The sequence below is a fragment of the Notamacropus eugenii genome, chromosome 3 (genome assembly GCF_028372415.1).
Source record: "Notamacropus eugenii isolate mMacEug1 chromosome 3, mMacEug1.pri_v2, whole genome shotgun sequence".
NCBI lineage: Eukaryota > Metazoa > Chordata > Mammalia > Diprotodontia > Macropodidae > Notamacropus > Notamacropus eugenii.
Genome location: NC_092874.1, coordinates 441,480,081 through 441,495,416, shown reverse-complemented (window position 1 = coordinate 441,495,416; position 15,336 = coordinate 441,480,081). Strand labels below are relative to the sequence as shown.

At 42.5% G+C, this 15,336-nt stretch overlaps 1 protein-coding gene across 5 annotated transcripts in view; it reads left to right on the top strand.

Moving 5' to 3' along the window:
• The first annotated feature begins 948 nt into the window (after positions 1-948).
• ITPR1 (inositol 1,4,5-trisphosphate receptor type 1) overlaps positions 949-15,336 on the top strand; it is a 384,526-nt gene continuing 370,138 nt past the window's right edge. For all 5 annotated transcript variants that reach the window (XM_072598619.1, XM_072598616.1, XM_072598617.1 and 2 more), the window contains exons 1-2: positions 949-1,128; positions 1,970-2,045. The gene's annotated coding sequence lies outside the window, so the exon portion shown is untranslated. The remainder of the gene's footprint in view (positions 1,129-1,969; positions 2,046-15,336) is intronic.

The following is a 15,336-nucleotide window of genomic DNA, read 5'->3' as shown; positions in this document are numbered from 1 at the left end:
TCGGATGACCCCCTCAGCCTCCCATGCAAGTCCCATCGCTGACATGCCACTCCAGGGCTGGGGTTTGGGAGTTAAAGGCAACCTTGGGTCTTCATCCTTCAGTCGGAGCTGGCATCCAGCAGTCACTAAGCCCTGGGGATACAGAGAAAAGCAAGACTGACCCCCGCCCCAAACCAACCAACCAACCCAACCAACCCCTCGTTCTCTTTTCCAGGGGAGCGCGCCTTCTAACGGGGGAGCGACTGCACTGGCATTTTTGTGCGTTGGGTGGATTTTTGAAGTTCTTGGCCAGGGTGTATTGGCCCAAACTGGAGTTGACAGCCCATTAAAATGAAACAAAGCAAAAACTTCCCAAAATATAAGTCTAATCCCGGCCCAGAGGCTGCCTAAGAGGCTATCCTTCGAGGGTCTGGGGTGGGGAGGGGCCCGGGAGATTGGAGGCACGCCGCCTCGGACCTTAAGGCTCCCAGCCCAGCCTGCCAGGGCAGGGTCGGGAAACTGTCTGGTTCCTAGAAGACCACACAAAACGACCCTCCCTCGGACCCCGACAAGCCAGAAAGCTCCCACTGCTCTCGCTTCCCCAGAACTCTCCGTTCCCCAGATGCCCCAAAGCCAGGGAGACTATTTGGAACCTCAGCCCGGGAAACCCGAGGCATTCTGGGAATTGTAGTTTTGTTTCACCGCCGGAGGCGCCTGCGAGACCCTTGACTTGGACTACATTGCCCAGGGAGCCACGAGGGGTATATAAGCCGCGGCGAAGCGGAGCCCAAGTGCAGTAACCATGTGGATGTTCTGCTGAACCGTTTCCTGCAACTCACAGGGGTGGGAGGAGGAGGAGGAGGAGGTGGTGGTGGAGGTGGCGGAGGAGAAGAAGAAGAAGGAGGGGGAGGAGGAGAAGCAGCGGCCGGAGGAGGAGCAGAGGGGAGGTGGACGGAGCGAGAGAAAGGCGAGGCACCCGACGGCACGGCACGGGACGGGACGGGACGAGACGCAGGAGGGTGGCGAGCCCGCGTCCATCCTAACGGGACCGAGCTCCAGCTGCGGGGACATGGAATGACAAAGTAGCTGCTAACGCTCTCCGAGCCCGGCTCCCGAAGCGAAGCGGGCACCTCTCCTGGGGGCGACGAGGTACGGTCTCGGGCCGGGGGACAGCGGCCAGCGTGCAGGGAAGTGGCCGAGGGAGACGGAGCAGAACTTTTCTGCTCCGCCCTCCCCGGCGCTCGGGGCTCCGCAGGGTTCGGGGCTGCTGGCACACAGCTGGAGTGCCCTTGTCAGCGATCTGCCCCCCTACCCCCTTGGCATATAGGTCCCCCCTCCGCTAGCCAGAACAACTGGAGGGTTCGGTCCCGCTCCCTCTCCCAGCCCCAAGTTAGGAGCTAGGAACCAGTGGCAGGAAATAGGTCCGGGGGTGAGAGTGTGGAGGGGGCAAGGCAATGCGCGAGTGTATCTCCTTGAGGAAACAATCTTGGGAAAAAAATCCTCCGGCTGCACGCTTTGGGAAAACCCAGGTCTGTGGGGTGCCCGTGGTGCCCGGGTTGGGGGGCTGGGAAAGGTGAAAACGGGGGCCCGAACACATGAGGTTTGGGAACGTAGCCTGTTTGTGTTTGGGAAGCCGGCGGAGGATGCCCAGCATCGCAAAGGATGCCATCCCCTTCTCCTGCAGCAAACAAGTGCTTGGGGATCTGCTCACACTTTTCCCCCTGAACTGTTTGAATATTGCGGAGATGCGAGACCTAGAGTGTTATCTGTCGCCTTTATGGAGTGCGTGCCTGGAACAGAGAAATTCCCTTCAGGTTTTAGATCTGGGCTGAAGCGGAATCGTGGAGGGTCGGAGCAATCAAGTTTGTCGGAGGTCACCTGAGCTAAGAGATCTTTCTTGGTGTCGTCTTGAACAGACACCGCAAGAACTGACATTCTGTGGCCCTTGTAATGAGTCATTTTTCTTCCTTTTTTTTTTTTCTTAACTCAGGCGCCGACCCAGTGGAGCAGGAGCCGCACCACCCCAGGTTGGGTGTTCTGTAGATACTGCTGGCTTACTGTGACAGGTGAGTGCAATTAGTAATGAGCTTTGCTTCCTAACTGCCCCCTGGCCCTTAAAGCTGTTAGAAATGGGATGAAGGAGGAGAAAAGACTGTGGGGCTTAGGCTGGTATTGACTGTTCACCTTGCTGACAGTTGTGTGGAGCACACTCATGGCATGGGGTAGTTGAGTTGCCTTAGGGAATCAATCACTACTCCAGCACCCAGAGTCACAATTGCAGTGGGCAAATCAAAGATCTGTAAGAAGGTAGAAGGCATTAAATGGAGGAAGAAAAGAAAATCTGACTTGTTAGGTGGTGTGCATGTGATTTAAATTTTCAAAGTTATACTGTGTTTCATCTGCCAAACATATAAGCAAAATTAACTGCCTCAAAAATAACTTTCTACCAAGTGAATATGTGCTTGTCAGTTTAGGATTGGATGGGAAGAAAGGATTGTCTTTGGGTAAATGAAATAATCACAGCTGATTGGGTTTGTTTATTTATATTGTAAAACTATGTCAAATCTAGACATGAAGGGGAAAATATCAGCACTCAGCAGATGGCCTGAAGCCAAGCACATGTCAAAGGATTCAATAAGTTAATGCTGTTGTAGTGCCTGCTGTGGGATGTGAGTTGGGGCCAGGGTTTCTGCTATAAACACAGGCCCGCCAGCTTTTCCAGATTGGCTTGAGATGCGTTAGTGGAGGGAGGCTCATACTGTGTACATACATCCATACAACTGTAAGCTTGCCCATCTGAAGTTTTCTTCTTAAATGGTCAAAAAACAGGGCCACAGGGGGTGGATGGGTCTTGGTAACTCATGTAACAGTCTAAATATTTAGCTGTTCCCTGGGCTACAGTCTTTGGGTTTTTCTAATTTGAAAAGAAAAAAAAAATCAGACACTTCATTAAAGAGGTGTAGCGCTTTTGTTTCCTGTTGATAAAATTCTCCAGAGTGCTAAAGGAGTGGGAAGCATTTGTAATCTATTCATCTGTATTTGTGGAGAGACTGGGCCCATTAATTCATGTGGTGCTAATGAGGTTAAAGCTGGGAGTTCCATCCCCTTCCTGACCAGTTAGCTCTGTACTGAGCAGAGCAGCTTCATAGCCACGGATTGGCCCTCCCTCTAGGACCACAATGCTTCTCAGATGCCTGTTTTTGGGTCAGAGATAAGGACATGCCAACAAATTCTCTCTATCATATGCTCCATATCCTACCTGTTTATAAGAGCCATATATTTTTGGTTTCTTCAGGGACTAGAATTTTCTGGGATGGTTTCTTGCTTTCTGAAATCAAAGGAAGTTGCTTGGGGTTGTGACAAAGAATGCTGGATGGAGAATTACAAGGGCTCAGGTTCCCCAGATCCTGGTTCTGCTTCTTATTTGTTGCCTATGTAGGTAAATCTCATAGGCTCTCTATACTTCCATATCCTCATCTGTAAACAGGGATAGGGGCTTCACTAATGACCCCTGAAGCTTCTTCTTCTTCTATGCCTGTGTGATCCTGTGATCCTATGCAGATTGAGTGTAACATTATTATCAGAAAACCTGGGAGAATTTCAAAATTTGTCACCTAGAGGATGGATCACTAGGGCCTGCTTGGTCTGTCCAGGTTGCAATCTCAAGAAGAGATGCGTGATTTGGGAAGAAAGCACTGGGCTTGTTAGGAAGCAGTATGGGTCTTTTACTATGAAGTTTTGGATTTAAAAGTCTGAGAATATAATAACTGGTTTCAGCTTAATTCTTTGAACCACTTTCAAAGTGAGATACCATCTTCTGCTAAGTGTTTGCAGGCAAAAGCAAGTGATCATCATAATAAATGGCTAATATCCTATAGTGCTTTAAAGTTTGCAGAATGCTTCCCATGAGACTAGAACATATCATCATTTATTCGTTCATTTTGCAAATACTGTGAGTTCCAGTTCTAACTCACCGTAGGACCTTGACAAATTCGAGTCCCTTTTGTTGGCTTGATTGTCTTTGAAATAAAAGATCTGGACTAGATGGTCTCTCAGGATTCTTCCAACTGATGAAACAGTCTTATCATTCTGATTTATGTGCAAGGCATTGCTTTAGACTCCAGGGAAGATCCCAAAATAATAAGGTATGACTTTAGTCCTTAGGGGACTTATTTAGTATAGTGTAAATGAAAGAAATAGCAGGAAACATTGGATAAAATGAATTTACAGCTTAAGTTGCAGAAGTAATTTTGGTGTCTTTTCGCATAACCTTCGAGCTTACTTTGTTGCCTATTGTACATTTTTTCCCCTGTCTTGGAAGTACAGGCTGCCCTTTGGCTAATCCAACGCAGAGCTGAAAGGCCTCTCAAGGTTTTCTTTCCTTTATCAGCCATGGAAGGTTCTGCATGTTCCAAATGGAATATCTGTCCTTAGTGATTTTTCTTTACAAGCCCTTTTAACAAAACTCTGGTAGAAGCCTATCATCCTGTAGCACTGAGATGAATTATGTTGGCCTCTATGTTGGATCTCATGCAATATGTTTGAAACATGACAAGACAAGACATCATCTACATTGGTATTCTGTTTTTAAAGAGGATAACCCTCTTTGTTCTTTAAGAACCTAAACAGAGGCATCATGTAGTAGAAAAAATAAATGAATTAATAGAATAAAAAAAAGATGAAAATATGTAGGATAGATTTGGAAACGGTTGCCTTATTTAAAGGGAGGAGAACAAAGCTAAAGAAAAAAGTCAGTAAACAAAATTATCCACTTTCAGAGAATTGTTGAGAAAGTATTATCAGATGACTTTCTAGGCTCCATAGGAAATCTGTTTGTGATTTTTTTTAAATGGGCAGCTTATGAAGAAACCAGAGTACAGACAGCAGAAAAATAAAATTTAAATTTGGCTTGGATTTCTTTTTCTGAGTCAATCTGCCCTGGGATAGACCTGGTTTAAGCAGAGTCTACACACGGCAAATGTTTTGCCTTATTTGCTGTTGGTTTGATTTTGTTCAAAACAAACACACACATGTACACATACACTCACACTTCCTGCATTCATAGGCCATCTCTGTTAGATGTGTGATATTAGTTATCGTCCTGTATTCCATGTTGCTGACTTGCTGTCCCTAAAGAGCAGAGCTCAGGATTAGCCGCTTGTCCTGACTAATATTAGTGCATGGACATAAGCATCGTTGTTGTTTTCGGAAAGTGGACAGTGTCTTAGAGGCTGACTTTTGAGAACTAATGAAGGGAATTGAATGCTGGCTTACCATGGCAGTCTGCAGTCTTTAGCAATAGTAGAACAAAATCCTGGAGGACAAGAACTATTTGAGATTTTTCTGAGCTTCCATCCCCAGCATTTAACATGGTCCTATTGGCACTTTTGTCTTTCGTCCCAAGCTGTGATTTCATTAGTGTATGGAAATCCCTGTGTGCCATCTCCCTCCCCTGAGGCAGGTGGGCACCTCTTCTGTAGCTTTAGACACTTTAGAGAGTTGTGTGGAGGTTCTCAAGGTGTCTTGTCAATGGCTACACAAATAATGTCTCGGGATTTGAATCTAGGTTTACCTGGATCCAAGGCTGAACCCTTGCCCACTCTGACATTCTGCCTCTTGTTTTGCACATAGTTTTCCCCAGACTAACAAAGGGGTCAACGGCATACAAAAAATTAGAAAGGAACCCCCAGACTGAGTGTGAGAGCCAAGCTACTACACAAACTGTTTGCCCTCCCCACAGGAGGCCAACATATCACAATCCCTCCAGCCCATACACTGGGCCTAGATCGGTTTGGCTAAAGGAACAGCCATGAGAAATGGGGTTTAAGGTGAAGACATTCTTGCTGACTTGTAGAATTGAGCTCTGTTGTCTCTTTTATTTGACATTTTCCAAACTCTTGCATGTTTTCTCATTGTGACTAAAAATGTCGCTGAACTGTGTGACCATTTCAAAGGTATGAGTTTTATTTTCAGAAACCTGGATTTCATAAAGTTGGACTCCATTTCTAAGTTTTTAGCTGTATGCTTCCTTATCAGTCTGTCAGCATCTGCCATGTATGACGACTACACTGTTGTGGGTACTGGGGATACAAAGACACAGTGGAGATAAGCCCCGTCAACACGTGTGCAGATAGGTGCATGGTCAATGAACAAACTTTTATCAGGCACCTGCTAAGGGCCGGGTGCTATGGAAACAAATAACAAAAAAAATCAATAGTGATTAACTTTACATTGTATTTTAAAATTTGCAAAGAGCTGGTGCTCTCTTTCACTCTCTCCCCCTACTCACACATACATATTTATAGAAGAAGTCTTTTAAGCTTCACACCAACCTTGTGAGATAGGTTCTGCCATCATGATTATCCCCCATTTATAAATGAGGAGGCTGAAGTTGAGAGTTTAAGGCCCCTGGATCTTATGTCTAATGGGCATTCAAGATGGGATTTGAACCCAGGTCTTTCTAACTCCAAAACTAACACTCTATCCATTATGCCATGCTACCTTTCTAATATAAATTTTATGCTAGAATGATTGATCGGGAGCCTTAAGTGATCTTAAAGGCAAACTAGTCCAATATTTTCATTTTCAGGTGAGGAAAGTGAAGAGACCTCTGTCCAAGATCATAGAGATAGTAAATGATAGGGAAAGAGACATTTCCTCTGACTCCAAATTCAGTACTTTTTTGACCATGTTCCTCATATTTCCCAAACCTGTACAAATATATACAATTTTAGGAGAAAAGGAGCATTAACAATCCAGATCAAGAAAGGCCTTATAAATGAGGTAGCCCCTGAGCCATGCTTTGAAAGCAGAGACAGATCCTAAGAAATGGTTAAGAAATAAGTTGCAGGGGAGACGGAGGTCTGTCTTTTTGTTCCTGCTTGGAGTCATTTGTTTGCTTCCATCCAGATTTTATGCTTTGTCCCAGGCAGTTGGCAGTCCCAGAGAGGGAACCTGCACATCCTCCTGCTGGTATTACTAGATCTGTATTATTCAGCTCTGCACCATTCTCTGGCCATGCCATAGACAGAAAGAAGAACCAAAGTAGGCTTTTCCCTTGATGAACTTAGAGTCTACTCCCCTTGCTACCTGCAAATTATCTTTACCTCTGCCTTGTGGCTCATACATCTGCCCAGTATTTCTATGAGAGAGAGAAAAATCAGTTTGGGGAAGAGGTAAATTCAGTCCCAGGTGCAGGACTGTAAAAAATCAGGGCTGAGTTTCTGTGGCTTCACCTCCTTTATTTTTTCATGGTTGAAAAATTGCCACAAGAGTCTTTCGAGCTAGAACATTCTGACCACGTGTTTGTTCTAGTGCATATATGTGTGTATGTACATGTATGTATCTATGTGCACACATGTGTTTGCATGTTGTGGGCTTAACACATCATAACAATTACTTTAGAAACCATGGACTTCTAACCAGAGGGTGGCCATAAAATGTGTGATGTACTTGGTTCTTCAGAGGACTTTACAATCTGAGAATGTTGTTTGGTGTTACTAATAACAAATAAAGAGCCTCTGGAGTGAGAGCCTTACTCTTGGTAATAGCCCTGCTTTACTGAAGTGAGAGAAGGGAACTCTGGAGGGCTGTGAGTGTAGACTCCTCTCTGGGTGGGCAAAACAGGTAACATCTGTGCGTATTCATTTCCTCTTCTGTTGAATGAGTATAAAAATATCTACTGCTTGTTGTGTTCACAGTTTAATTAATTGGTATTGGCAAAGGCCTCGTCCCGTGGTGTAGTGGAGACCTGAAGGGCATTGGATCAGGAGAACCTGAGTGGGGTCCTGCCTGTGACCATAGAGAGACACTTGACTTAACCTCTTGGTGCTTCTAGACAACTCTAGAACACTGTTAGTGGATGGAACATGTGTCCAGTTGGTCAACAAACATCTCTTAAAGCTTCTGCTGTGTGCCAGATGCTGTGTGATCGTCCTGAGCATACAAAGCCAAAAGAGCCCACCCTCAGGGAGTGTGCCTTTTATTAGGCTATCTCACACTGATGAAATTATACATCCAGATTTTTAAAAAAGCCAACCTTGTCCAAGCTTGATTCCCCCCACCCCCCTTCAGTAGTATCTACCTTGGCTTGGTTGCCTTTTTCCCCCTTTCATGTTTTTTTTTTTCAGTCACACTATCGTGTGGACTTTACCTCCTGTCAAGAGAGATCTAGACAGGGACACAAATATTTTTCTATTGTATACAAAATTACACCTGTGTAGATGTCAATGTATCTTGAGTCAGCTATACAGCACTGGATTTTTTTTAGTGGACACATTGTAACAATTATAAGATAATAGATCTCGGTACCTTGGAGGTTATTTAATACCACCCTGTACTTTTTTTGGATGGGGAAACTGAGGCCCTGACATTTTGAGGGCCCTGCCCATGGTTACGTAGCTATTGAATCTGAAACAAGGTCCTCTGACACCAATTCTAGAATTCTTTCTAGCATCCCATAGAAAATTGCATTATAAAAGTGAGAGAGACTTTTGAAGGCTGTATAATAACTATATGAAGGAATTGGAAAATCACTCTGTATTTGTGTGGTTTTAAAACCATTCTATTTCTGACTGTCTTGGGTCATCTAGGAAGACTACAGAAAGCTGAAGCTTCAAGCTTTGATGATTTACTTTTGGACCAGTTTGAAAAACGAAAGCAGAATTGTTTTGTTTTTTTTTTTTTTGAGAGAATTACTATTCAGAATTAAATAAAGTTTCTTGTGGTGGGCACAGTCTGAGTTTCTTAAGATGGACTGATGATTGAAAATCAGATTAGCAACTGGCAGTAGTGAAAGAGGGTGGGGACTCAAAAATGCCTTCTTGCTAAGGACTATTTCACAACTCAAGATTTTATCTTCAATTATCTTTGCTTAAAGGAAGTTCTGAAATGTTACCCAGGGACATCCAGAGTTGTAGTGAAATGAGAGTCAACTGGTTGAATAAAGATCATTTAAAAAAGACATACTATGTATTCACTATCTTATTTATTGTTAGATTAGCCTATGTGTTTTGGGGTGAGAGATTTGAATAAAGCCTCTCTGTCTTCCTGAGAGGGACTTTTTGTGTGATCCTCTGTAGCTTGATAAAATGAGAACGAGGACGGTGATGATGATGATGTTACCAAGAGTAATAATTGACATTTACATAGGATTTCTAAAGTACTTAACATACCCTTCCATTTGTTCCTTGTTACAGTCTGTGAATTAAATGTTAAAGGTATTGCTATACCCATTTTAGAGTTGAGGAAACTGAGACTTAGCCAGAAAATTCAATATGCCTTGGACCATAAAATCAGCAAGCATGAGAGGCAGGGCTTGCCAAACTCCAAGTGTGGCTGGTCCACATTGCCTCTCACATAGAGTAGTGCCTCAGCTTCATTTTCTAGCCTACCTGTGCTTTTCCCCCTTAAATGTTGTGGTTCTCCTTACCATACTCTTATCTCCAACTATTAAATAGATGCTCTAGTGCCCTGTTTATCCTTAAATTAAAGGCTCTTAAGCCACAGTTTCAGTAAGTGTTGTGATTAGCACAGTATATTATTTAAAATTGATAGTGTCCTTCAAGGCTCATGTCTGCCATCAAACCTTTCCTGATTGCTTCCGTTAGGGTCCTCATCTGGATGCATGTTGCATGCCCTGCATAGGAGGTAAGCTAGCGGAGGGCACAGGCTGTTTCCTGTTGATTTTTGTATAGCAGCTTGTAGTGCGGGCATAGCAGGGAGCGGGGAGGACTTCATGAATGTTTGAGTCAAGTTTCCTGGATTTCTGAGGAGTTGGCCACCTTGTGGCTTCCTAGTCTCACAGATGCTCTTTAAACCTCTCCCATAATGCCTGATTTGGAGGGTGGCTCCTGGATGATTGTCTTCCCTTTAAAATTACATTTGCAGAGAAAGTAGAAATAGAGCCAGGCCTAGCTAACTTGGCAAACCTGTGTCACTCACTGAATGTTGGAAAATAAAATCCAAGAGGAAATGGACTTACAGGCTGGCTGGTCTGTTAGTGGTGAGTGGTTGGTTGTGTTTTCTAACGGGGAACTAGATTGGAAGATTTATTTTATACTCTTGTAGGGCTTTTAAGAAAAGTCTGACTTTGCTACAGTGGATGGAGGGGATTCCCAGATTCCCAGAGCTGCACTGGGCCTGAGTCCAGCCCTCTGGTTTTAGAGTTCCTCTTCTGGGGCCCAGAGAAGTGAAAATGACTTGCTTGAGGTCAGACAATGAGTTAGTGGCGGGGCCACACCTGGAATCCAGGTCTTCTGACTATATTGTTCAAGGCTTTGCTTTGAAAGTCATAGGACATGGGTTCAAATTCCACCTCTGAAGCTTACTTACTACCTCTGGGACCTTGGGTAGGTCACTGAACCTTAGTGGGCCTCGTTTTTCTCATGTGTAAAATGGGGGGATTCGACTAGTTGCCTTGTCAGAGTCCTTTCAGTTTTATGTCTGTGATCCTTTGATCTTTCCTTTATTTCTTTTTGGGTCTCTTCTTTTTTTTTCTTTTCACTTTTTGCTTTCTCTTTTAGAAATAATAGAGGAAGAAGGCTTATGAGAGTGTCAGCTTGTACTAAGAGGTTCAGGCAAATGAGTCTCATATCTTCATGTAATTCTTTATTCAAACTGTGTGAGCCCTGGGCATTCTTTGGAAAGAGATTGAGATGTGGACAAACATGGCAGGGACTCTGACCCCTCCTGGAGCTATTCTCTTTCCAGAAAATGGATCCAGAGTCTCCCGGACCATCGCCAGAAGATAGACAGGGTTTCCTTTTCTCTTTAACATGATAATGACAATTTTTGGATATCCTTTATACTAGGGACTTTTAATGTGCATTCAATGAACTGATTTTAAGAAAAAAAGTTTAATAACTGTATTTCAGTATAATTGGTTAACTTTGTAATTCTATGTATTTTATTTTCTGCATCTACAAACGTTATTTGGAGAAGGAGTCCGTCTGTAGGCCTCATCCTGCTGGCAATGAGTCCAAGACTCACCATCCCCAAACAAAATGAAACAGACACTAAGAGTCTCTTCTTTACATAGCTGTGAACAGTGAACAGGAATCTCATGTCTCAATGAAATTTATTTCAGTAAGCATTTCTTTTTCCCTACTGTGTCCAGGCACTTACGGTGGGAAAGGTCCAGAAGAGCAGTGACTAGAAAGCCAGTGTCAGTGCTAGTAAGGAGCATGGGTTTGAGTCCTGTCTCTGACAGTGTCTGGCTGTGACTTTTTAAGACTAGGACTTGCAGAAGTTGCTTATTGACATTGGTAGAGTAGTTTTCTCATCAGGAGTTTCCTTTATGCTGCAACCATAAAAAAAGAGAGAAAAATTCCTGGAACTGTCCCAGGAGCTGGAAAATACCCAGGCAAAAAATGACCCAGTGTGTGCATTCAAGGGGCTTACATTCTCCTGGAATGAGCAGTGAATGTTTGGACATGGGGGGAGACAACTTTGATGTAGCTGCTCATCTGTGGGTTTGGGAATCTAGTGCACCAAAGTTAAGGCACATGAGTGTGTATGGGTACATGTTGATGTATGTTCAAACTCCCTTGTGTATAGAAATTTATGCTCCAAGATACTTTTCAGTTTCTGTTTTAAAGAAGGTCAAACTATGTAAAACCCCTTAAATATAGAAATGAACTGTACCTTAAAAAGAAATATGATGACATAGAAGGTGAGCTTCTTGAGGACTGACATGGGCTTGTTTTTTGTGTTTTGTATGCTCTGTGCCTTGCACAATGTAGATGCTTGATAAATATTGCTAAATTTAATTACATAGTGCTATTTTCCATTACAGGAGCACAGACTTGTTGTCATTTTTCTTCATAAAGTGGTGATGTCTTGACTTGCATGTGAATTGGATTTAAGTGAGGCAGAGCTTTGCAAAGTTACAGTCTGGCTCTCTCCTCTAGAGGCATGGAAGTCCTGTGGCAAACCAGAAGTCAAGATGACTGGTGATGGCCTGGGATACAGAGAGTGACCTTGGCCTTTCAAAGGCTCCCTATGGGCCCATAGGCTCATAGATTAAGAATTGTTAGGGACCCTAGAGGGTTATATAACCTTTTTTCCTGGATACTTTCTGACTTTCTGAGGAGCAAAGTTTGACTGAGCAAAGTTTGATCTTCTCCTTACTTTTTTTTTTGGCAGAAGATTTATTTTTGTTTTACCACAGATTTAGGTTGGACTTCAAATTTCATGCCTGTTATTAGTGGAGTAGTCCTGGTGATGGAATCCTTGTCAAAGAAGTTACGAAAGCAGAGCTCAGAGCCTTGACCTTAACTAGCTTTACTACATGAGTATAGCAAGAAGATGCTTTGGGAAAGGACCTTCTTTCCCCTTTCTCTTGAGTGATGTCCAGAAATTGCCAGTTGTGAATGAATTGAGCAGTTGTACCTATTGGAGTACCTATCGGATCTTTAGGCCTTGCCAGCTGTGATTAGCTTTGCCTACTTTTAAGGTATTTATGGTGGCTTGGTTACTGGAAGTCAGACTGTCAGGCATGAGCAGCCAGGTGGTTCCATGTTTAAATAAACAAGTATGGTTTGCTTTTCTGTGTGCATTTATAAAAATTCAGGGGATTGGAGATTCAAGGTCACTTGATAGTTATCAAAGTATATCACACTGTCATCCTTATGGGAGGGGGCAGAAGCATGTTGTGGAAGGGAATATGAGATTTAAAGTGAAATGATGGGGGTCCTAATCCTGGAGCTGCTTTGGACTTCCTGTGGGACTTTGGGCAACTTACTTGATCTTTGACTTTTAGTTTCATTTTCTGTAAATTGAAGGGGTTAGATTATTAGGTCAGGGGGTTCTTCACCAAGGGGTTTGGTATTTAAATGCATTCGATATAGGATGGCAAAGGAAACCAATTATACTGGAATATTGTATTTCAGTATATTTTCCAGAATATATTTCAAAATATTTAAAAAACCCATTTCTCAACTCCTAATTCTAGTTGAACCTTTGTATTTACTTTGCTTATGTTTTGTACTGATTTGTGTATAGGTCCTCTTTCTCTAGTTCAGGGACTGTTGTCCTTTTCTGCCTTTGTGTCCCTAGTAGTACTGAGGTGTGGTGGCTAGGGAGCTGGCCTTGAAGCCAGGAAGACCTAGATTCAAGGCCTAGCTCTGACCCACACTTGCTTGAGAAATGTGGGCAAGTCACTTAACCTCTTCTTGTCCTAGGTTGCAGAGACGGACTGACCCATCTTGGTAGAGGGAGTTTCCTCACCTGGGACTCCCCTACACCAGGGAAATCACTGGTCCCAACCCTGTCTTTGGCACATTGCCTGGGACAATAGTTGGAGCCCCTAGAAATGGTTCTTGAATTGCTTGGAATCAGTCTCCAAGTCCTTATGCAATCCTGGGACAACCCTGTTAATTTTCAAGTGTTCTAATTTAGCCTTAGTTTCTGGGGTTGCTAACTTCTTAAATCTGAATTTTGTGTAGGTGGATGAGGAGATCTTAGAAAAACTAATCTAACTGCAATGAGTGCAATATGTGTCTGGGAAATAAAGATGGGAAAAATTACAATAAGTGTATTTTTTGCCATTATCAAAGCTTTTTGCAAAAATGATTGCATTCTATGCAATGAAATGAACACTTTGTTACTGTATCTTTAGCCCAGTTTAACACTACTGAAATAGAAGAAATTCAGAAGGCCATTGGCATTTCTCTGAATGTTTCTGTAAAAGCTAATTAGGTTCTCAAAGTGAGCTATAGTGCCCCTTGGGGGGGGATGCAGGAGTGATGGGGGAGGTTGTACCTTCAGGTGCAATTGGGGGCCATTGAATAAAAATAAAGGGCCAGTGGAAGCATAAAGATGAGAAAATAAGAAAATTTTGAAAAATAGATCTATATGAACCTGTATGGTTTCATCTGTTGTGTGACAGAGTTAAAGCTGTAGTGATTACATTATTTTCCAATAAACCCAAAATGTGTTATAACCAATTAGTGGTCAAGTCCACCAACAGGTCTTAACAAGCAAGTGTTGGCAGGCCAGTGACAGTGTCTCAAATTGTTGGGAAATTCAGTGTGTATCAGCAGGTATATGTATGTCTAATGACTTGTTTACTATATGGTGCTGTATGATTACATGATTACATCTGCAATATTGCATCATCAAAATTTCAATGCAGGAAAAAAAAATCCCTTACAAAGTTACAATAAATTATTGAATTTAAGATGCATCATTAAAAATATATATTTTTTGAAATGATGCAAATTTCAAAAAAACTGTTTAAGGGTTAAAGAAAGTAGATTTTCCAGGGTGGTATTGAGTAATTTTTTCCTAAAAGGGAGTGATAGACCAAATAAGTTTGGGAACTTTTGTATTAAAGGAATCACCTCCATAACACTAGGAGGAGGATCTTATGAACTAAAGTTCTTCAGGGGAAAACAGCCCAGGAGAAAGAGAGAGGAAATGCCAACGAATTAAATTTTGAAGAAAGAAAAGGAAAAAATTTCCATGAGAAGGAAAAACAAAGAGTTGTATGAAGAAACTGGTGTTGCCTGACAGAGGACTCACACTTAGATTTTACGAAGATAGGTTGGGGATGATAGAAAAAAGGGCAAGTACTGTCCCAAGACTGTTGAGAGTAATACAGCTTGGAATGAGAGGCTGGGGGAGAGCTAAGGATAACAGAAAAAAATTGTATTTGGCTCTCTTGGGGGAAAGAAGAGGGTCAAAGAAGGGATGGGATAGCTGCTCAGGAAGGGCATGGGACCATGATGGCTGACAAAGGAGACAAAACAGACCTGCTCATTTCTTATTTTCCTTCTGTTTTCTCTATCAAAGAGAATGGCTTTGGACTAAAAAGCATAGAACAGTATTGGCTAAAAGCAAGTTGCTACTTAAGATAATGAAGGAGATGGTAATACATTGGCTAGCATTTCTATAAGGGCTTCAGAGTTTGCCAAGTGTTTTACATATTTTATTTCATTTAGTAAGAGATCAGCTAGCAGCCCTAGATGCATTCAAGGTATTTGGCCCAGATGACCTACATTTTTGAGGACTGAAAGAACTGGAGGGTGTAGTTGCTTGAACTCATTGTCAAAGTTTTTTTTTTCTAAATGGTATTTTGTTTTTTCCAATTATATGTAAAGAAAATTTTTAATGTTCTTTTTTTAAAGTAAAATTTTGAGGTCTAAATTTTTTCCCCCTTCTTTCCTTCCCCCCTCCCTAATGTGGTGAGCAATTTGATATAGGTTATAGATGTGTAATCATGTAAAACATATTTCCATATTAGTCATGTTTTGGAAGAAAAAATAGAACAAAGGAAAAAACATGAAAAAATTAAGAAAGTAAAAATAGTATGCTTCAATCTGCATTTAGCGTCCATCAGCTCTTTCTCTGGATATG